This window comes from Felis catus, chromosome A1 (genome assembly GCF_018350175.1).
Source record: "Felis catus isolate Fca126 chromosome A1, F.catus_Fca126_mat1.0, whole genome shotgun sequence".
Lineage (NCBI taxonomy): Eukaryota > Metazoa > Chordata > Mammalia > Carnivora > Felidae > Felis > Felis catus.
Genome location: NC_058368.1, coordinates 75883757 through 75907323, shown reverse-complemented (window position 1 = coordinate 75907323; position 23567 = coordinate 75883757). Strand labels below are relative to the sequence as shown.

At 37.9% G+C, this 23567-nt stretch overlaps 1 long non-coding RNA gene across 1 annotated transcript; it reads left to right on the top strand.

Annotated features, from left to right (window-relative positions):
* Positions 1 to 3265: 3265 nt before the first annotated feature.
* On the top strand, positions 3266 to 18663 carry LOC123383989. The gene is made up of 4 exons (XR_006594470.1): positions 3266 to 3349; positions 3655 to 3739; positions 8687 to 8751; positions 17612 to 18663. It is a non-coding gene; the product is annotated as an uncharacterized LOC123383989 (long non-coding RNA).
* The last annotated feature ends 4904 nt before the right edge of the window (positions 18664 to 23567 follow it).

Here is a 23567-nt window from a genome sequence, read left to right as displayed (position 1 = left end):
AAAACTGGGAGTAACTGAGAAGCTGGCGGGGAAGTTCATGGTCCCTCTACAGCCATTTGCCAGATTCAGAAGGGAAAAAAGGAAGGCTTCTTTTTTTTACACCCACTTCCTTTTCTACACCCACATCATTAATCACACAAGGGAGAATTAGGCCTCATGACCTCCCTGTTTTTGTACTTCATATGTAACTTAAAAAAAAAAAAACCTGCATTTTTGGGACAAGTGAATTTTTGGTGGAGAGGAAGGCATCATTTTTACTTTTGTTAAAATACCACGATGAAAGTTACTATGAATATTGAAAAGATCGGTAGCAGTGGAATCATTAAGCAAGCTAATTATGATCCTCTCACAAAGGTTTAAATTTGGTCTGCAAATGCAGAACACAGACATTTGGAAATGTCTTTATCCTTTCAGTATTTAATGCTGGGAACGGGGAAGAAAGTGAGAAATTCCAGTGCCTGGATATTCCCAGGCTAATTTCTAGACAAGTGAGTTTTGATAAGTTCAAGGTTCAGATAAGAATATTTTTTCTTGTCTTGTCGGTTGCTGTCAATGGGCCTGAAATGGAACAGCCTGAAAAAATTAATACTAGCTTGCATCAATGGGGAGAATTATTGAGATAAGATTTTAGCGAGTTGGCATAAGATTAAGGATGTCCACTGATTATTACTTAGAGTTGACTTAATAAAATGTGTATGTATATACATGTGTGTGTTTCTAAAAGATTAGTTCAGAGTTCTTAGTTTTTCCTTATAGCAAATACACAAAATAAATGTGAGTAATTTAAGCCACTGTATAGGTACTTTTCCATTCAAATTTTATAAGTAGAAATTCCAACAAAAACAAACTGACATCCTACCTTCAGTCTTAAACATAATAGATAGTATCTACATATTTAACTTTTTCAGAAGGAAAACATTTGGATTTCATGTCCTAAAGGTACGTGAAGCAGTATTTTTCAGCCTACATTACCCAGCTAATTTCTAAACCAATTCTTCCCTTTACTTTGCTTCCGCAAGTGCAGCTTTTGATTAATATAATCTAGTTGTTGGTCTATCTGAGGCACTTTAACCTTCCCGCATTAGAGCGTGCCATGGAATGAAAATTTACTTTCTCGTTCTCAAATGTACCAAATACGGTTTCTGTGGTCAATTTCCTCTCTTTTGCTGAATTTGTTTGGACGACCTCATAGGACCTAAGTCCTTTGACAAGGGGACCATTTTAGCACCACCATCACAAAAGCCCTTCTGTTCATAAGGGAAATATCTCCCCCTGAATTAAATCTAACCTCTTTAGCACTCCCATTTAACCACCTGATAAATCCACTTGAGATATCTTTTGGGGAGAGAGAGGGGTACATGGGAACAATAACACTTCCTTTCTGAACAGTTTAATAAAGCTTTGTGAGATTTCAAATGGAAGATAATGTGTAATGCTGATAGTACCCTCCAAAGCTCTGCATTCAAGGATCCAATTACTTTTTTGTCATGGCAAAAGCCACAGTGGATAAACTAAATGGGAGTGAGGCTTAAGAAGTAAGGCCCAGGAGTCTGGGTATCTGGTTTCTGAGGTTGACTCAACTTCTGCTTTCTTATCTAGCGATGGGTAGGCAGCTTAACTTCTTTGCCTCAGTGTCTCCTTCCAGAAAATGCTTCGCAAATATCTGAGAAATGCTCTTAAACTGACAGCGCAAATTGCCCCTTAGAATCACATTGGAATTGTCCAGAAAAAAAATGAGGTGAGTGTTCGCGAAGGGAAATACTATCTTCTGCTTAATTTTAGATTTATCCGGAGTTTTACCTTTTAAAAGTCATGAGATTTCCAGCAGGGGGATGACATTTTCAAAGCCTTGAAGACGCTTGTAAAAGGATGCGCTTTCAACTGTTTTGTGTTTCTCAGAAAAGTTTTGACGCTGGCATTTCTCCAACTTCATTTCCTAGCCCCCCTCCCCCACTCCCGATTCCCAGCTGAAAAGAATCATTGCGATGTGAGCTTTACAGATTCTGGAATATTATCTCGGAGCTGATTTGTGTCATACAATTGTTATCAATTTATGCGGATCAGATTTCATTACGTCGTATTTGCTTATGTGGTTACTGACTTTAGGTATCCGATCCCCAGACTCTCAAAATGACTCATGTAACTGTGAAATAATTGGCTAGGATTCTGTGTGGAAGTATTTAATTTAATTTTACAGAATTCAAATGGCTAGAACATTGTCATTTATTTATTAATTGATTCCCATTGTCCCCAGACAATGCCGATGCCTGAAAGGTGACCACACCTGCAAACTGTTGAAAGAGGAACCGAGGCATATGTAAACATTTTAAGAGCCTACTTGAGCAAAAATTGATTCCAATCAAGCAGGACTAACCCAGAAGTGGTTAGGAGCACACCTCCACCAAGAGCCAGGAGAGCCTTTTTGAAAGAAGGGGCAGAAACAAAGGAAGGGCGTTATTTGATTGGTTATAGCTTAAGTGGTTGCCTTATTTGGGAAAGCCCAATTGGCTGTTTGTGATGGGCTGTTCTTAGGTTTTGGTTTCTTAATCTGGAGGCATTGCAGGCTTAGGTGTGGGTTTGCCGACATAGCTATTAGAGCATTGGAGCCACCTGAGTCTAATGACTCTTTGTTTAATTAATTTAAGAGCAATGAATGGTCATATTCCTAAAATACGCATACCTGTATTTGTAATTTTTCTAGTAGTGAGGAGTGTTCTGACCATACCTGTTTGGAAAGATTCTAGCAAACTGAAACAAGTACTTCTTCCTATAAGAGCCTTTGACTGTGTATTTTTGTAGGTGCTTTTGTGAAACATCATAACCTCTCTGATATCTTTGTGACCAAATCAAAGATACAGACATCAAGTATTTGGCTATGAGAAATGCATTCAGTATGATAAATAAGTTTTATTACTTATAGTAAATTAAAGAAGTTATAGAACTACTCATTAAAGGTAAATTAAATATGAACATCTTAAATTTAGACTATGTGTTCCAGAATTGAGAAGCCTAAATTGAACTCTCTCGACAAATACATTTTTTTAAATTTTTTTAACGTTTTTTATTTATTTTTGAGACAGAGAGAGACAGAGCATGAACCGGGGGGGGGGGTGCAGAGAGAGAGGAAGACACAGAATCGGAAGCAGGCTCCAGGCTCTGAGCCATCAGCCCAGAGCCCGATGCGGGGCTCGAACTCACGGGCTGCCAGATGGTGACCTGAGCTGAAGTCGAACGCTTAACCGACTGAGCCACCCAGGCGCCCCATTGGCAAATACATTTCTAACATATCAATGATTTTCACAGGATTGTACCTGCTGTTGCCTAACGTCATTTCCCAAAGGAAACTTTGGTAAGAAAATTAAAGAATTTAGCTTCCTTTTGGAGATATAGGAATTTATTTAAGTAGCTTTCCTGTAGTCCAAAGATTAGGTAGCTCTGATTAGAGCTCTAGATTGAAAATTAGTGGAAATAACCTCTTGCAGAACTTGTCTAAATTTAGCTTGGCTTCAAACCAGTAAACTATAGCCTCTACAACTTTGTAGACAGATTATAGCTCATCAGTATGACTGAAAAATCACTGTGGAATTGCTCTGTAATAGTTCTGTTGCTATGCCTATAAATATAATTTTACTGAGAGACTTTTCCATTTTCTAGCTCCTCGGTATCCTTTCCTGTGTCAAACGAAAGGGCCTCAGGAATATCGTAAATGACAAATTAAAAGAGTCTCAGATAAAACACGGTAAGTCAACACTAAATTATCAGTGGTTAATAAAAGAAAAAAATCTGAAATCCTTGGATTTCAGAAGTAGTTTTAAAAATCATGTCTTGCAACTGATTTTAGCTTAATCTCTTGTATACAAGTCTAAAAGGTAAAATGAAATTATTTGAATTTCACTTACATTCCACTATGTCTAACATATATATATATGTTATGATATATATATGATATATATATATGTTATGATATATATATGATATATATAATATATATGATATATGTATAATGTATATAAATAAATAAATAAATAAATGTATATTTTTAAAAAGCATTATTTAGGCAAATGGATACTGTTACCTAAAGAAAAAATTTAAAGGCTTCTCTAAGGGGCAAGAGAAGAATGGAATCAGATGTTGTAGCTGGGCAGAGTTTGAGTTTTAGGGGAAAGGAAAAGAAAAGAATCTGGAAAACTGTCTTAATTATTTTATATCAAAACAAACAAACCAAACAGGACTAGAGCAGACTGTCTGAACTTTGTACTTTTCCTCTTCCATAGTATCTTTGTGTATATATAGCTTATTTTCTACTTACTTTCCTATTTCTCTGTAGCTTTGTTCTCCAAGTGTGATCCAGCGTCAGAATCACTCAGGGTGCTTGATAAAGACAGATACTTTACAGATGATCCAGATGTACTGCAGGTGTAGGGCCTGGCAGTCTACAAATTTAGCAAAGTTTCCAAGAAATTCTTGGAAAAAATACAATTTAAGAACAACGACTAGGAAGCGTGTGATAAGAAACTAAGGAACCCAAGGTCTACGTTCCTCCTGTTTCAATTAAGACTTTACTCTCTCTCTCTTTTTTTAGTGTTTATTTATTTTTGAGAGAGAGAGAGAGAGAGAGAGAGAGAGAGAGAGAGAGAGAGTGAGAGAATAAGCATGGGAGGGGCAGAGAGAGAGGGAGACACAGAACCCAAAGTAGGCTCCTGACTCTGAGCTGTCAGCACAGAGCCTGATGCGGGGCTCGAACCCATGAAGCGCAAGTCAGATGACTAACCGACTGAGCCACCAAGGCGCCCCACCTGAAAAATTCTCTTTCAGTCTGTGCCTTGTTTCTCATTTTCTTGACATTGTCTTTCACAGAGCAGATTTTTTTTTTTTAATTTTAATGGACTCTAGATTATCAATTACTTATTTCATGGATCCTGCCTTTGGTGTTGTATCTAAAAAAAATCCATCAGCGTACTCAAGGTGATCTGGGTTTACACCTGTGTTGTCTTCTAGGCGTTTTATAATCTTGTGTTTTATGTTTAGGTGTGTGGTAATTTTGAGTTAATTTTTGTGGAGAGTGTAAGGTATATATGTGGATGATGATGAGTGTTATTTTGCATATGGATGTCTAGTGGTTCCAACGCCATTTGTTGAGAGACTGACTTTTCTTCATTATATGGCCTTTGCTCCTTTATCAATGATCAGCTGACTAAATATGTGTGTGTGTGTGTGTGTGTGTGTGTGTGTGTGTGTGTGTGTGTGTCTGTGTATGGCTCTATTTCTGGGCTTTGTATTCTGTTCCACTGATTTATTTGTCTGTTATTCCATCAGTATTATGCTGTCTTGGTTATGATAGTTTCATATCAGCCCTCCAAATTTATTCTTTTTCTTCAATATCATGTTGTATATTCTGGGTCTTTTGCCTCTTAATATAGACTTCAGAATCAATTTTTCAATATTCACAAAATAACTTACTGGGATTTTGATTGGGTTTGCATTGAATCTATAGATCAAGTTAGGAGAACTGACATCTTAATAAAATTCAATCTTCATATCCATGATTATAGGACATCTTTCTACTTACTTAGTTCTTTTATTTTATTCATCATAGTTTTGCAAATGCTTATTTTTAAAACATTTTAGAAATAGATACTGTATTATAGGGTAATAAAGATTTTTTGATCTAGAAGAAAATTAAAAATAGAATTTTACCTGATATAAAAAATCCTGAAAGTTTGTTTTCATAAAGTTCAGCATAAGCGCTTAGTTTTCTTATGCTTCAAAGTTTAAAATGAAGTAGATTTCTTTCCTGCTTAAATAAACGGGCTGGTGTGAGGAGTAAGTGGTTCAAATACATAATCATCTCTATAAATGTCTCTGTGGCAGTTGAAAATAAACATCTCAATGTGCTTCCTTTCCTTTCCTTTCCTTTCCTTTCCTTTCCTTTCCTTTCCTTTCCTTTCCTTTCCTTTCCTTTCCTTTCCTTTCCTTTCCTTTCCTTTCCTTTCCTCCCTTCCCTTCCCTTCCCTTTCCTCCCCTTCCCTTTCCTTCCCTCCCCTCCCCTCCCCTCCCCTCCCCTCCCCTCCCCTCCCCTCCCCTCCCCTCCCCTCCCTTCCTTCCCTTCCCTTTCCTTCCCTTCCCTTCCCTTCCCTTCCCTTCCCTTCCCTTCCCTTCCCTTCCCTTCCCTTCCCTTCCCTTCCCTTCCCTTCCCTTCCCTCCTTCCTTCTTCCCCTCCTTCCTTCCTCCCTTCCTTCCTCCCCTCCTTCCTTCCTTTCATTTTCCTTTCTATATCTTCCCTGTCTCCTTTCTAGCAGCAGCACTTAAATTGACAAATACAGAGATTAACTATATCACATCTTGTAATGTACATGCTATTTTAATGATTGTGCAAAGATTATAAGAATTCTCCAGTTTACCTAATTTTACCTAAGCTGTTAGGACTAAATTTCTATTAAAAAAACTGTAATAAATACAGCGTGTGGCTTGAAATTCATGCAGTATGCTTTGAGAGCTACCCCAAAATTGAGAGTGACTCCTTTGTCTGGATAAGACTACACTTTGAATCATTTAATTACAACAAAACAAAATATTAAGATGCCGAGAAACAAAAATTAATGTATTGCATCACCCTTTGTTTTACATGATGTGGATAGCCCCTCAAAATACTTAAGTAACACATGCGTAGCCTTTTTAAAGTTCAATGTCTTATGCTTGAACGGTCCATCACCCCTTCCCCGTGTGAGTCCTGTGAGGGTTACTCTTCCCTATCACACGGCCTTTCTTCACTTGCTGACCATAAGGCAGTTTTTGGAGGGGATCTTAGGTCATCTGGGCATAAATTGTTCCTTTAATTTTGATGTATAAAGGAAATGGACTGTGAAGGTGGGTGTCAGGGAAATATGAAAGAATTGAAATAGATTAAAAGATGAGTAAATGAACTGTCCAGCATAATCGCCCAGGACATCTCTGGCTTTCATTGTTTTTGAGCTATTTTACAACTTTATAAATTGTGAGACGATATTCACGCAAATGAGTTTCTTTAAAAATTATGCAGTTGTGTGCAGTGAAATGCAATTGATTGTTACTCTGTCAATAGACCTGCTTTGCCTGTATGTGGCTTTCAATGTTCCTCCTTTGAAATGGTTGTAATATCTTGCTGTTTCTCTTATTAATTAATGATTTAAGCAAAATGTTTGAAATGTGTTCATTTTATAGCTGTATGAACTTATGATTAAACAGTTTTAACACATTATTATTTAACACCATTTAATTTACTATCTAGTTCATAAGTACTCCCCTCTTTACTTTCTCGTAAATCACAAAAACTTAGTTGAAATTCTTAGCCCATTGACTTAGGTTAAGTACTGAAGCATGAACTCTTCCTAAAAGTCCCCTTGAAAACATCATTTTCTAGGTAATTTTTATCACATCAAACCTATGCTAGTATTCTTTCCTCTAGAACTGGCACCTACTCCAGATTCAGTACCATTTTCCAGTCTCATATCCTTCGTCTTGGTAAATAAATACGTTTGCTGCATATTTGATATGACCACTATTATTTTGGTATAATTGCTCTAATTCACATATCACATGGTATTTTTGTAACAGAAGGGATTCTGGCTGACCTTACAGCTATGTGCTGCTTTATTATATCCATATAGGTAGGATTTCTTAATGAATTTTGTTTTACCAAACCTAGCCTCTATAATGCATAAATATCCAGTATATAATAGAGAGTCGGTATTAATGAATGTGCCGGTTGTTATTTTGCTGTGGTTGATTTAAAAATGAGAAAAAAAAAAGCAGGCATAAAATCAAAAGCATGATTTACTTGTTAGTCATGGTGAGAAATAAAAGAAAAAAAGGAAGGAAACTGAAGACTGGTTCCAGAGTTGTTACACATAGAAATGTTAAATCGCTAAAAACTGGGAAGTAAAAGCATTATGCTCTTTTTATTAGGTAACACAGATACCTGCTTTGTATTAAAAATCATTTTTGGTAATCCTTAAGAGATTATTTTTCCTGTCGATAGTTTGTTGTGATTATAGACAAACCCAGCCTCCCACCCCTACTACAGAAAATTCTGAATGAGCAAAGTGATTAACTCAGTAAAGAAAGATGTGGGGCGCCTGGGTGGCGCAGTCGGTTAAGCGTCCGACTTCAGCCAGGTCACGATCTCGCGGTCCGTGAGTTCAAGCCCCGCGTCAGGCTCTGGGCTGATGGCTCGGAGCCTGGAGCCTGTTTCTGATTCTGTGTCTCCCTCTCTCTCTGCCCCTCGCCCGCTCATGCTCTGTCTCTCTCTGTCCCAAAAATAAATAAACGTTGAAAAAAAAAATTAAAAAAAAAAAAAAAAGAAAGATGTCAAGCCTACAGACGAGAAAAAAAGATTGAATTATGGGTAGGCAGATGAACCAAGTAGAAATCCAGCAGTTGGAATGTATTATAAAAGCAAATAATAAGAAATCACTCAAGAAATAGAACACTTAAAAATGTTTCTCAGTATGGTATAAAAGGGAGATGGAGAGTTTCTCTTTGCATCAACAGGAATTGGGAAAACATAACTGTCAGAAGATTAAGTGTTACTTGTGAGTGTTTAGAAATATGATGAAAATAGATTAGGTAATTACAGAAAATGTCCTTCAGTTGCTTCCCCTGTGTATCACAAAAATCAGTTTGATACTCCTTTTTTTCTTTTTTTTAGTTTTACAAATTCAGGGCCTTCTTCTCTCAGAGCTGTGATGGCCAAAGAAGGGATGCTACCAGAAGGTCAGTTTGAATCTACTTTAATTATGTTTTGGTTGTGAAACCATAGTTGGAAAGCAATGTATAACCTTGAGTTTGTAAGATCTGTTACTTTTCACTCATTGTCATCATCAGAACATAAGGCCCTCATAAGCCTAGGAGAATTCGTTTCAAAGCAGGGAAGTTTTGTAACATGAAGTGGAGAGATTTAGCCAGGGTCCAACGTGATGCATCTAGGAGGTTAAGACTGGAGGGATCATAAGGGAATTTCAGAGAAAATTCTGCCCTTCAGCTGTTTTGCCTTTACAATTCTGTCCAGCACTGATATTATTGAACCATTTGGTATAGTCCTTAAGTACCTGAACTGGATGATAAATCTCTGCTCCCTATAGAAAAATTTAGATACCTTACCAACTTCTGCCTATATATGCTAAAGCATATTGCCTTTTGGTGCCTTTTCTCATTTTATGCTTGTTTTTATTTTTTTAAATATAATTTATTGACAAATTGGCTTCCATACAACACCCAGTGCTCATCCCAACAAGTGCCCTCCTCAGTGCCCATCACCCACTTTCCCCTCTCCCCAACCCCCATCAACCCTCAGTTTGTTCTCGGTATCCAAGAGTCTCTTATGGTTTGCCTCCCTCCCTCTCTACAACTTCTTTTTTTTCCCCCTTCACCTCCTCCCATGATCTTCTGTTAAGTTTCTCAAGATCCACCTATGAGTGAAAACATATGGTATCTGTCTTTCTCTGACTGTTTCACTTAGCATAATACCTTCCAGTTCCATCCACGTTGCTACAAATGGCCAGATTTCATTCTTTCTCATTGCCAAGTAATATTTCATTGTATACATAAACCACATCTTTTTTATCCATTCGTCAGTTGATGGACATTTAGGCTCTTTCCATGATTTGGCTATTGTTGTAAGTGCCGCTATAAACATCGGGCTACAAGTGCCCCTATGCCTCAGCACTCCTGTATCCCTTGGGTAAATTCCTAGCAGTGCTATTGCTGGGTCATAGGGTAGATCTATTTTTCATTTTTTGAGGAACCTCCACACTGTTTTCCAGAGTGGCTGCACCAATTTGCATTCCCACCAACAGTGCAAGAGGGTTCCTGTTTCTCCACATCCTTGCCAGCATCTATAGTCTCCTGATTTGTTCATTTTAGCCACTCTGACTGGCGTGAGATGGTATCTCAGTGTGGTTTTGATTTTTATTTCCCTGATGAGGAGTGACGTTGAGCATCATTTCATGTTTACACTTGTTTTTAAATTGAGGCTTGATCTGATGGAAATATACATTTGGAAAAATTTTCTCTGCTGTCTCAACATTCCTCATTCATGTATTTGTACAGCTATCAGGATTAGCATGAAAGAGATATTTATTCCAAGATCCCTCTCCTTTTGATGTTGTTACACTCTGTTTATCCACAGTTATTTTCATAACAATTTATTGTGTTGCCACAAACTAGGGACAAGTCTCTGGAGGAAACAGTGTTCCAAGGCATGGCCGTCATTAGGAGACAATAAACTTGTTTTCATTCCAACATTCTTAGCTTTGTTAAAGGCTAAGTGGAAGAAATTAACATACTGCACGCCTTACAAAGAAAATTGTTTCTAATTATTTTGCTTCTCGAATTATTCCGTGAGGCATTGATTGGACTTTAAATCTGTTTCATATCAGTTACCCTCAGCTAACATAATTTTTCAGTGTTGTGAAAGACAGTCTATTAATTCAAATAAGATTATCCTACTAAATAAAAGTAAATAAAATTACTTGGGTAGCCAGAATATTCAAGTAGCCATTAATATTGGTCAGAAGTTAAAAGTAGGATGAGCCAAGTATCTAAATATCTACAATTTAGCATGCAAATTCTGATTGTCTGCACCTTTTGGGCAAAATAAAATTCAACTTAGAAAAATGTTAAGGAAAGTGTTTATTAAGCTATCATGGGCTGTGGAAGGCAGAATGATAATGTCCCAAAGATGTCTAAGTCTTAATACTTGTGCATATTTTACCTCACGTAGCGAAAGGGAATTTGCACATGTGATGAATGTTAAGGATCTTGAAATGGGGAGAGTATCCTGGATTATTATTCTGGTGAGTCCAATCTAATCACATGAGTCCTTAAAAGCAAAGAATTTTCCCAGCTGTTGTCAGAGGGAGGGATAATGATGCAAGGTCTGTTAGAGAAAACATTGCTGGCTTTCAAGATGGAGGAAGGGACTCTAAAGCCAAGGAACCCAAGAAGCTTCCAGAAGCTATGTCTCTCCTGGAGCCTCCAGCAGGAATGCCACCCTGTTGACACCTTCGTTTTAATTAGATGAGACCTGTGTTGAACTTGTGATGTACAGAATTGTAAGATAATGAATAAGTGTGCTTTTTAACCACTTAAATACGTGGTAGTTTGCTGTGGCAGCGATAGTAAATTAACATAAGGCCATATCTTGGCGTGTGATTTTTTAAGTTAATTATGATAGTTTAGAAAAGCTCTATGAGATAGCTATAATTAACTTATTCCTCTTTTTAAAAAAAAATCACAACTCTCTAGAGATTTAACAAAATTAACATTGACAGATAATTATTAAGTTAGGCGTGATAGACCCAGATTGGGTTGTGCATGTAGGTATTGACAAGGTGCTGTTTTCCAGATTTTCACGTGAAAGCACAAACACCACCTCACATTCCTGCCTCACACAAATAGAGCATGAAATTGAAGGAAGGGATTTAATTTTTGGCTTTTCATGGAAAGATATCTCTGTTTATAAACTTTAAAAAATCTATATGTTTCACACGGTTGCATTTTCTGAACTATAAGTGTGAACGTTTATTGACACTCCAGCAACCAAAAGTTATATTTTAATTGGAAAAATCAGAGTCCTATATCTTGCAAATGAGTTGAAGTCTCTCTACTCTTAAAAACATGTCCAAAGCATTATGCTGTTTTACCACAGTTCAATCTAGCTTCTGGAAGAATCTAAATTAATAGACAAGCTAAAAGTCACATAGCAATAGAGATTAAAGACGTTTTAGACTTTCTCAGAGACAATGGCATTGGAAAACTATGAAGTATTTAACCCAGTTTACATTTGAATCAAAGATTAAAGAAATTGTTAGTAACGTTCAGATTACTAGATGGCCCACATAAGGGCATAAAAATAGCCAACATTAATGGAGCACGTAATGTGTATTTAAGAAAAGAAAATTTATCTATGGCTTCAGCTTCTATTCTTTGTTCAAACTGACATTCATTCAAATGTCTATGGTCTGAATACTTGGAATGTATTGAGCCAAACGTGGGTCACTTAGGAATTGCCCAGAATTAATTGTTTTCATTTTCATCCCAGTGACTTGCAGTCTGTGACACAGGTTTTAGGATGAATTCAGGCACACCAGCTGTCACTTTGGCAGACGTGATGCTGTGTTTGATGTATCCCAAATCCTTCAAAACTGTGAATCCGACTCAAGATCCATACCACTGTGGTTAATCCATTTGCACACACTAAGCTATTAAATAAATGTTCATTATTCTCATTGGAAGTAGTTTGGCTATTTTACTAAGGCCCTGCATGTAGACATTCAAGATGATAGTGATTTGTCTTGCCCAGGTTTCCCCATTTTTAAAAATGATAGTTTGCCACACCTGATGCCAATTTGTAGGATGCAATTGTGAGAAATATGGAAAACATCAGGAATGAATAAGCCTATAGACTTTGGCAGGAGAGATTGTTTGTATAGTGGACTGTTTATATTGTTCACACGTTAGAGTTTGCGGTTCCCAAATGATCCTCTGGCTGAACCAGAGGATATCTGTTTGGAGTTCCATTTCTGGTATGGTCTGATGACAAACCCCCGACTTAAGTGTCTTGCTAGACTCAACAGGGCGGCTATAGGTAGCATCAGTTAGGAGCTGGCTCCAGGCCAGAAATAAGAACACGGGCATATTCTTCTAGCAGGCGCCCTGCCCGGATACTCAGGAGGGATTAGGGTGATTTGGGACTCCAAGGGCTTGGCCTGCGCTTCATTAGTTGGAAAGGTGGGAGCTCATTCCATCTCTAGAGACTTCCCACAGTTGACTCCACGCACAAGGCTCTGTGCAAACATCACAGCACTGGCAAGCAAAAGAGGATGAGGGAAAGCATCATGGGGAGACAGACTCTAAATTAAGGGAGGTAGATGTGGGGAAAACCCAGGTATCCTCATGGACTGGAACCTTATTCAGTGAAAGTAGGATTTTGCTCTAAGTATCATAAAATGTGGAAATGGCTCCTAGAACATCTTTTATAGGATATAGCTGTCATGGTAGGAACCATGGCCAGATCTGACTATGAGGGAGAACGATACACTCTAGAACAACACTGTCCAATATGGGAGCCCCTAGCAGTATATGGCTATTTAAATTAATGTTAAAAATTCAGTTCCTGAATGGCCCTCACCATATGCTCGACAGCCCTGTCCACCTGCTACCATATTGGCGGGTACAGATACAGACCACTTCCATTGCTGCAGAAAGTTGTTTCACAGATTCCTCTAGAACCAAGCCAGGCTCTTCTGTGAGCTGGAGGGCTGAAATGTTGAATCTCAGCATGACACTCTGCTTGCTGCTCTTAGTTAAAAGGCTTGCCAATCTTTGCAGTTGAGCCGGAGAAGTCCGTAAGCCACGAGTTCCTAGAGATGTTGCTGGACCCTTAGACTGGATAGCAGAAAATTTGAGAGCATCCTTGCGATAATCGCTTATTCATCCACTTTGTTCACACTACTCCTAGGACTCATTTCACCATTTAGCGACTATTTTCTGAGACCCTACTCTTTACCAGATGCTACTGCACACACCAAGACTCTGGTGAAATATAAAAACAAGGGCTCTGCTCTTAATGCAGCTTATATTCTACGTTGCTGATATGCCAGTTAGAAAAAAATGTCAAACATGTAGGATAATTTCACACTGTATTAAGCTCCGTGAAGAATATTTTAAAGGTGGTGGAGGAGGGGAGGTTGATGTTCAGGTGATCAAAAAAGGCTTCCTTGAGAATAAGCTAGTCATACAAAGAATCAATAATCCATTTATTCTACAAATGTATATTTAACAACTGTTGTTAGCCAGCTACTGGTTTATGTGACCAGTGTGGTATTATACCACTAAAATTCCATAAATTTGAGAGCAATTCAAGACCTATGTTCATTCCCAGTATAGTGAATTTGATTCTCATGCGTGTGATCCTGAGATGAGTATCTTTAAAAATAACTTTGGGGCGCCTGGGTGGCGCAGTCGGTTAAGCGTCCGACTTCAGCCAGGTCACGATCTCGCGGTCTGTGAGTTCGAGCCCCGCGTCAGCCTCTGGGCTGACGGCTCAGAGCCTGGAGCCTGTTTCCGATTCTGTGTCTCCTTCTCTCTCTGCCCCTCCCCCATTCATGCTCTGTCTCTCTCTGTCTCAAAAATAAATAAATGTTAAAAAATAAATAAATAACTAGAAGTCACTTATAGCATTAGGCAGACTAATCATCAGGACACCTGAATGCTCCATTGAACTTGATTCATTAGAAAATGAGAAACAATTAAAAGGAAGCAAATATCATGACCAAGGTTGTACTGATACCAAAAGGAATGATAGATTAGAAAGAAAAAGGGAATCATGAAAAACCATCAGAAACTCTTAAATTGATTTAGGCTAAAAGCAACAGAGGGACAACATTGAGTTGGATCTATAAGCATAGAAATAATAAAAAGAAGCAAAATGCCTTGAAGAGTCAAAAGTAACCCTGAGATTTTATTTTTTTATTAAAAAAATGTTTTTAAAACATTTATTTATTTTTGAGACAGAGAGAGACAGAGCATGAACGGGGGAGGGTCAGAGAGAGGGGGAGACACAGAATCCGAAACAAGCTCCAGGCTCTGAGCTGTCAGCACAGAGCTTGACGCGGGGCTCGAACTCACGGACTGTGAGATCATGACCTGAGCCAAAGTCGGCTGCTTAACCGACTGAGCCACCCAGGTGCCCCAACCCTGAGATTTTAAATTTGATGTCTGAGAGAAGGGTGATGGTATTTTGAGATAAAACCAAACCAAAAAGTATTAGGAGAAATAGTTTGGGTTCAGTTCTACATATTATAAATCTGTTATTACTCGTTCTTTAGTTGCAGATGCATACTTTTCCTTTTTCTCAAGTTCTGAGACAAGCAAAAATAATAAAGGAAAACATGATTTCATGCCAGACACTAAGCGAGAAAAAATTTATCATGCCCAACATAATTTTAAGCCTCCCATGTTATCCAAAATATATACGCTGCAAATTAGAATTTCCAAATTAGATCCACCTTCTTATTATGATTAACTATGAAACAACAACAACAACAACAACAACAGCAAGTCTTTGTCTTCTTTGGAATCGTTTTTAGAACGTACAGCATGAATAATATGTTTCCAAAATAAAGTCCGTTAACAGCAAAGTCTAATAAAAAAGTAAACCGGACTACATGTATTCATATATTAGCTTGACCCATGTCTGGGATCGGGGCCAAAATTTTCAAATTATGCTATCATTATTTACCAAAAAAAAGGGAAATGTTAGCTAACATTATTAAATAAAAGCACGTATATGCATGCATAACAGGAACCAAAATAAATGCTAATGTTAATGAATGTTGAAGATGTATATTTCTACACACAGCGAAGATAAAATATCCTCTTGAGTAGTATTGGAAATAGTAGCTCTGCCAGGGGAAAATTTATACAGTCTCCTTGGCTGTAGGGTATACATTTATTGTGTTAGAGAAATATCCAAAAAAGCCACTTCCGCAGTTGCCCAAAACAAAATTGAAATTGAACATTTTGCATTTCAAGTTCTTTCCACCGCTTCATTTCTTGATGAATGGCAGATAATGAAACGTAGGTGTCTGCAAAAATAAATGTAGTATATGAGGTGCCTTGGTCTTCTATCAAGTACATGTTTTATGTATTTAAAGAAAGAAATTGCATCTGTTCAGAGAGTTGCTCGACGGACCCCGTTTTGAGTCATATTTCATTTTCTGCATTCCTTTTGGTTCAGGGCAGATGCTTTCATACTTTGTTAGGATTCCCTATCAAGGCAAGTAGTATTTTGTGCTTAAAAGAGTGTTCCTAATCAGACTAGACATTTAGGCCACCTATGGAGACAAACATCCCGGTTTTCTATCCGAAGTATTTGATCTCTCTTGCCCCATTGTCGTTTTGTGTGTTTGGGAGATGATCATCTTGGTGTGGGGTCCTGGTTTTCCCAGTGACTTTGCAGCACAGAAACTTGGTTGAAATGTTGATGATCCCAGACAAGAAGAAGGTGATGATGACAAGAAAGGATAATTGGGAAATAGTGCCCTGGGGAAGAAATAGTTTGGCAGGGAGAGAAGTGCTTGACCACTTTTTCTCAAAGGACATTTATTTTTGAAAGACAGAGTTAAGAGTGTGCAATTGCAGGGGCAACTTGATTGTTGAAGAAATACACACCCCGGCATGCTTAAACTCGTTTGCTTTAAAGGTTAAACACACACACACACACACACACACACACACACACACACACACACACACAGAAAAATGTGCAGGGGCAACTTGATTGTTGAAGAAATACACACCCCGGCATGCTTAAACTCGTTTGCTTTAAAGGTTAAACACACACACACACACACACACACACACACACACACAGAAAAATGTGCATCTCTTTTCAGTGATTTCCAAACTGTCATTGTGAATAGTAATCCAATATTTCAGTTTAGGAATTGAGAGGGTTTTAAATAAGAAGCAGATATAAATGCCAGCAGTCAAAAAGCCTGTGAAAAGATATGATTCAAACTGAGATTTTAAATATTTATCTGCCATTCTTGACTTTTGAAGTCCATAGACATGTTGCCTCGAGAGAATGAAAAATGTGAAAATATTAAAGAAAGGCATAAGAAATACTCTTAAAAGAAACAAATTAAGACAGTATTAGTATTGGTATGAACTCTAAACCCAAACAGAAAATACTTCTCAATATGATTGGATATTAGTTTGAGGGAGAAGAAAACTATAATAAAAGTAATTTTTTATTAGCATCAATTATTTTTATTCTTTCTTTGGCCTTGTTACTTACCAATCAATTACTACATGGTTGTAGACTTTGCCTTTTGTTTATTACATAAGAAAGGTTTTATGCTCAGGGCACCTGGGTGGCTCAGTCGGTTAAGCATCCAACTTCACCTCAGGGCATGATCTCGCGGTTCATGAGTTCGAGCCCCACATCGGGCTCTATACTGACCCCTCAGAGCCTAGAACCTGTTTCAGATTCTGTGTCTCCCTCTCTCTCTGTCCCTCCCCTGCTCATGCTCTGTTGACTCAAATAATGAATAAACATTAAAAAAAAAAGAAAGAAAGGTTTTATCCTCTCATTTTTGGGGAAATGTTTTAACTAAATTGTCTAATTGAACTAATTGAATGTTGTAAATGCTATGGGACCAGTTCAAGCCAGGCTTCATTGGAAACATCTCTCTATTATTCCAGGATTCTTTGCTTCCTGTCTGTTACCCTGATTCTTTAGAGGCTCTGTCCTCCTGGCCTCTGCTCAGAGCTGTCTTTTTCCTGGTAGTTGAGAAATCTTAAAAAAAATTCACATATTGCTGATCCAAATATTACCTTACTCTCTGACATAGCGATACGTATTTTGTTAAACTTTTTTTATTCTTATGGGTATGTGTCTCTCCATGCCTTCACGATTTATTTTATCAGTCCACACAGATTTGCTTATTCCTTTTAATGGCTATATAGTATTTCCATGTGTCAATTAGTCACTGCATGGTTATCTGATTTGTGTATATTTCCTTCCAATAGAAGTGCCTTCGTGAGCATCTAGCCATTTGTTTTTCAGTTTGTTGGTCCATGAGTCTATCTCCGATATTCTCCACCCAGGATATACTGCACACTACTGAAGATTAGAGTTTTTAAAGTCAGACTGGTAAGTCACACGCCATATATAAAGAAAATAAGATAGCATTGCCAAAGGGCTGTGCAAAGCTTTGTATCAATTTATATTCTTACTGCTTCTTTACTGCAACTATTGCCACACGAACTCAACAGCACTGGATATTATAATTCTTCTATTTTTCAACCAAGTGTGTTGTCAAAAATAGCGTCTTAACTGCTTTAAAAATTTTGTTTTTACGTCTCTAGTGTGTTTTGTGGTATACAGTTAGTACCTAAATATTTAAATAAACATTGGCTATTCCTTTATTTTTTATAAGAAAAAAAAAACACATTGATAAAAAATATTTGAACATGTGTGCAGTATAAACAGACATTTTAATGGGGATTTTTCTTGGTAAGTATTTGTGATGTTTTTAATTTTTATAATCATAATTTAAGAGGACTGTATTGAAATGGACACATTGATTCCTCTAAATTATACTGTTCAAATTTTTTCTCAGTGTAATTATAGATGTTCTTTGTAACAAAGGGATTTGGACTGAACTGTGAAAAGTTCTAAAGAGATTAGATAGTAATCATCACATTAATATATAAAATGTATCACATCTTAAATTAATGAAATACATAGTCTAAGATTATATCAACCAGCAGTTTATTAAGTTTGCTCCGTTGACTGCCAATTTCCTATTTAATAATGAAGGCTCCCTAAATATCCTTGGCTCTTTTCCATACGCTAATTTGTACACTTATCACCAATATTTGATCTTAAAATTTGAAATATTCTTTAATTTAAATAAGTTTACAATTTCTTTTTTAGTAATCTCTGCATGAACAGCCAGTCTCACAGGGGAACGGTGTCTAGGGTTACAGGTCAATATGGTTGGTTAATACCATTCTTTTTTCATGAGCGTCTACAGGAAAATTTTATAAATAGCCTTTTTAATGCAAGAGTTCTCTTAAACTCACACCCACTATAATTCTGCACAGAAATAAGATGGCCAAATGTGTGGAAATAAATTCCATTTGTGTATTAAATATCTAAGATAGGAAAAAGTATGCATATAAAATTTAAAGCTAGCTAAGGATTCATTGAAAAATTTTTTGTATACCGTCTCTCCAAATCTGGTTTTAAAGAGACTGTAACATAATTCCAGGACTAAAGGCCTTCTGGAATTGGGGTTTATGGAAAAGAGATTATAGCTCCATACGGTTCTAGAAATGCAAAGGGTCTGAATGATCCTCTAGGCAGAAGGTACTTTTTTTTTTTTTCCATGCCAAAGATTAAATGTGGGTTCTAAAAATACTGCTTTGAGCAAGTACTCATTTCTTCCACCGGCATTAAATTTTGTATTGATTAATAGTTATCATTTCTTCCCCATTTGGAAAGAAAACCTGTAGGGACAAAAAGCACTGTTCTGCTTACATTAAAATCCCTACTGACTATGAGAGGTAAGCATTGATCTTTGATAGGAGGGTGCAGTTTAGTGAAGAAATAATTTGAACCCTGGATGAGGTAACGCTTCTGTTGATATCGTGATCGAAACAGGATGTATCTGATGTCAGTCTAAAGAATTGTATTCTTGTAAATTTCCATATTGATCATTTCAGAGCATTTTGAGATGGAAAATTTCTTTTGACTTTGAAAAGTAACTCTTTTTTAAAAAAGTGACTCTTTGTGATAATTCTTTTGAAAACTTATCTGAGTACAGGGAGAATACCTGAACACCGGCGGGGGGGGGGGGGTGACCACAGGGGGGTGACCACTGTAGAATATCAAATAGTGTCTCAAAATTTATCAGGCTCTGGAAAAATCTATCGAGGTTGTAGAAGGTAATCAAGTAATGGCTAGAAGATGCATAAACCTGAATCCTCTTATGTGGTGTTCCATGGCTTTTGTAGAAGGGAAGTCATAGCTGAAGGTGACAGAGACTAGGGTGCAGCCTTTTAATGCTTGCAACATCTTCCAGCTCATGTCAGGCCAAAAGCAATAAGGAAGCTCACAGCAGCTGCCTACACTGTCTTTGGTTCTAACTCAGATGAGAACATTTATCATTTCTTTGCCCTTCATGAATACACATGCATGCGCATTTTCAAATAAAAAGTCAAAAGATATTTCAAGGTTTGGATAGAATCTCATACTTAAAAGTAACTCGAAAGAGCAATATCTTTGAAACTTTACCAAGTATTAAACAAATAGCAATGTGTATGTCTTCAGATCTGTCAGATGTCTGGAAATTGTATTTTTGATATGAAAACAGCAGGTTAAATTTAACCTACACAAGGCCACACAGACTCCTGACTGTTTTACTTAATTGTCCTAAAATGTAAAGTAAGACTAATTTTGAAATCACATTGATAGTATTTGAATAATAAAAAAACAGTGTTTCTTTATTATATTTTTTCTACAGACTTTTGTACATATACAATATCTAATTTAATATTTCTAACAATATAAAAATAGCAATATTTAATTGTTATTTTTATGGTTTAAGTGATTTGTTTGGGATCCATTAAGTATCTAGAGGGAGAAAAACCCATTCTTTCATAATGTCATTATGCTGTGCTATTCCAATAGCACTTAATAGATGGTTGACATTCTCTAAAATTGAACTTGTAGCATGGGAGCTTGGAAAATAGTACATATATCTGGATTTTCGAGTAGTACTTTAGAATGATTATTACCATAATTTAAAGTTAGTTTTGAGGGGCGCCTGGGTGGCGCAGTCGGTTAAGCGTCCAACTTCAGCCAGGTCACGATCTCGCGGTCCGTGAGTTCGAGCCCCGCGTCAGGCTCTGGGCTGATGGCTCGGAGCCTGGAGCCTGTTTCCGATGGTGTGTCTCCCTCTCTCTCTGCCCCTCCCCCGTTCATGCTCTGTCTCTCTCTGTCCCAAAGATAAATAAAAAAACATTGAAAAAAAATTTAAAAAAAAAAAGTTAGTTTTGAAAAAAAACTCCTAGAGGGCACCTGGGTGACTCATTTAGTTAAGCGTTTGACTCTTGATGTTGGCTTAGTTCGTGATTAGCCATGGTTAGCTCATGGCTTAGCTCATGGTTCGTGGGTTCAAGCCCCACATGGGGTTCTGTGCTGACAGTGCAGAGCCTGCTTAGAATTCTGTCTTCCTCTCTCTGTGCCCCTCCCCTACTTGCTCTCTCTCTCAAAATAAATTTAAAAAAAGACAGAAAGAAAAAAAAAGAAAAAATATTGCCTTGAAAATTGTTTTTCTTTTTTTTCTTTTTTTTGGTGGGAAGGACATTCTTTGGTATACTCTGGTAATCTTTATGACTCACTTGTTATTTATCGATCCATTCACTATATTCCTAAATTTAAATATATTTCAGAGTTAGTATGTTTATTTTTTAAGTTTGTTTAATGTTTATTTTTGAGAGACAGAGAGAGAACACAAGTGGGGAGGGGCAGAGAGAGAGGAAGACAGAGAATCCCAAGCAGGCTCCAGGCTCCCAGCTGTCAGTGCAGAGCCTGACACGAGGCTCGAATCTATGAACCCCGAGATCATGACCTGAGCCAAAGTCTGATGCTTAACTGACTGAGCCACCTAGGCGCCCCCAGAGTCAATATGTTTAAATGGAACAAATAAACCAGCGGTGTCACAGTGTAAAATTTGTTTTTCAAGGTAGTTCTTACATGGAAAATGTGATTCATAAAGGTGCCACAAAACTCTGCTTCCCCATAAGGACAAATATTTGTCCTTTGATACACCATATCTTTATTGAATATCCATTCCGTACAATCACATTGTTCCAGGCTCTGAGTTCATAGTGATGATCAAAACAATCCATAGGTTAAGAGCTCTCTGGCTCAGGTTACAGTCCTGTTTGGGAAAACAGTATTAATGAGATAAGCATATTAATCATTGATTCAAATTTAGATGATTATTCTGAAAGAGACAGATTGAGACATTAAAACTAGCTCAAAGTGGGCAATCAGGGAAGCCTTCCTGAACAGTTCCTGACTGAGCTGAAAGAATCTTGTAGGTTAAGGTGACACAGGAGCCTGGCTTGGAGCGGGGGGAAGGGGGGGTGTTTGAGGAGTGGGGACGAGCGGTGGGAAAGGCTGGACCAGAGGGGAGCTAGAACTATTCAAGGAAGGGAGAAAAAAAAAGTCCCCAGTTGATGGAAAGCAGAGGGCAGTGATGTCAGAGAATCCAGGGGCTCATTTAGGCAAGAAGTCTGAAATTTATCCAAAAAACTGAGAAGCCATTAGAGGGATTTGGTGAGGACCAGATGAGATTAGCATTCAAAGTGGTCTCTCAGCCTGCAGTATGGCGGTGGTGGTGGGGGGATGGGATGGGTGTAGAGTGGGTTGGGGGAGGGGAGGCAAGCTAGGAGGGCAGGGGAAGGACAGTGACCTCTCTATAGTTGTGTTTTTACAAGGAAACACAACATTTCAAAGAATTTTCTATCTGATAGAGGGATAAGCGCCCACCTCCCACCCCCCAGACAGCGGGGAAGACCGCCCCAACCAGAGTGCGTGCTCCCTTACCTACAAGCTGAACTCCAGCTCTGCATGGTAATGTGATTTTAAACCATTCAAATCCATAAAAATAAAGTAAAAAAGTCAAAAGATCCTTTTATGCTTTTGCTTGTCAGAGGTTTAGACTTTTAGTAGCCCACATTTAGTGCAGTTTGACGAGATCTGCCTTTAAGTGCAGCTCCCGACCCCTGACCCTGTAAAAAAAAATGACAAGTGATACCGGTCTTTGTTAATAAGCACGACTGGGTTAAGATTGCCACAGAGTCAATACTTACGCCAACGAGAACATTGCAGCCAAACCCAGAAAATATTATATGTTTTGCTAAGTGAAAAGCATCTCTCTGAGTATCTGGAAACCTCATTGTCTTGCCATGCTGGCTCTTTTATGAGTTACCATAACCCAGCTACAGCCGTAATATAGCTGACCAGCGGTGATGACGAAATCAATCGCCACTAAAACAAAACTAAATGGTGTTCGGGGTGCAAGAAACACTTAGCCAGTTTTATCTTCGGGGAGAAACACCTGACTTAAATAGATTTCACCTCCTGGTACTTCATATAATAATAAAACTTCAATTTTACTAAAATTTCTGCAATATCTAATCAATGCATTCATCTAAGTATACATAATGGTGTGCTTTCTTTGTTCTCACGTAGAATCAGTGCACGCTTTAGATGGGCCATACAGGGGCGCCTGGGTGGCTCAGTCTGTTGGGCGGCCGACTTCGGCTCAGGTCATGATCTTGCCGTCCGTGAGTTCGAGCCCCGCGTCGGGCTCTGTGCTGACAGTTCAGAACCTGGAGCCTGTTTCAGATTCTGTGTCTCCCTCTCTCTGACCCTCCGCCGTTCATGCTCTGTCTCTCTGTCTCAAAAATAAATAAACGTTAAAAAAAAAAAATTTAGATGGGCCGTACAATGTCGTTTAATTTCACTAAAAATCATTTACTGGTGGGAATTTGGTTTAAATTCTTACTTTTCAGTTCAAAAGCCTTCAAACACGTCCCTTCCGGAGAATGCAATTGGAAAGCTTAGTTTCAGGTGCCAACATTTGGGAGATAAAGCAGCATCCCTTAACACACATGTGATTCTGCACATAGTAATTCGTTTTTTAGATGCAAATATTTTAATGTGACATTCAAATGAAGAAACTGAGGTCACACGGCTTTTCGAGCGTTAATATTGTCAACTCATGTTTTTAAAGGTTGCTGATTCAGAAAAGTTTCTACGTCTTGACCGACTCACTCACCTGTGACTGATTACACTAGTTGAGGCCTTCAGGATATGCTGTCGTGATAGGATATCCCTTTGAGAGGAGCACAGCGAGCCCTCCTATTTTCATTTTTTTTTTCTATTTCTTGAACACAGCTGACTATATAAATTGCAGCGAGGTTTGCGTCTGAGTTAGAAA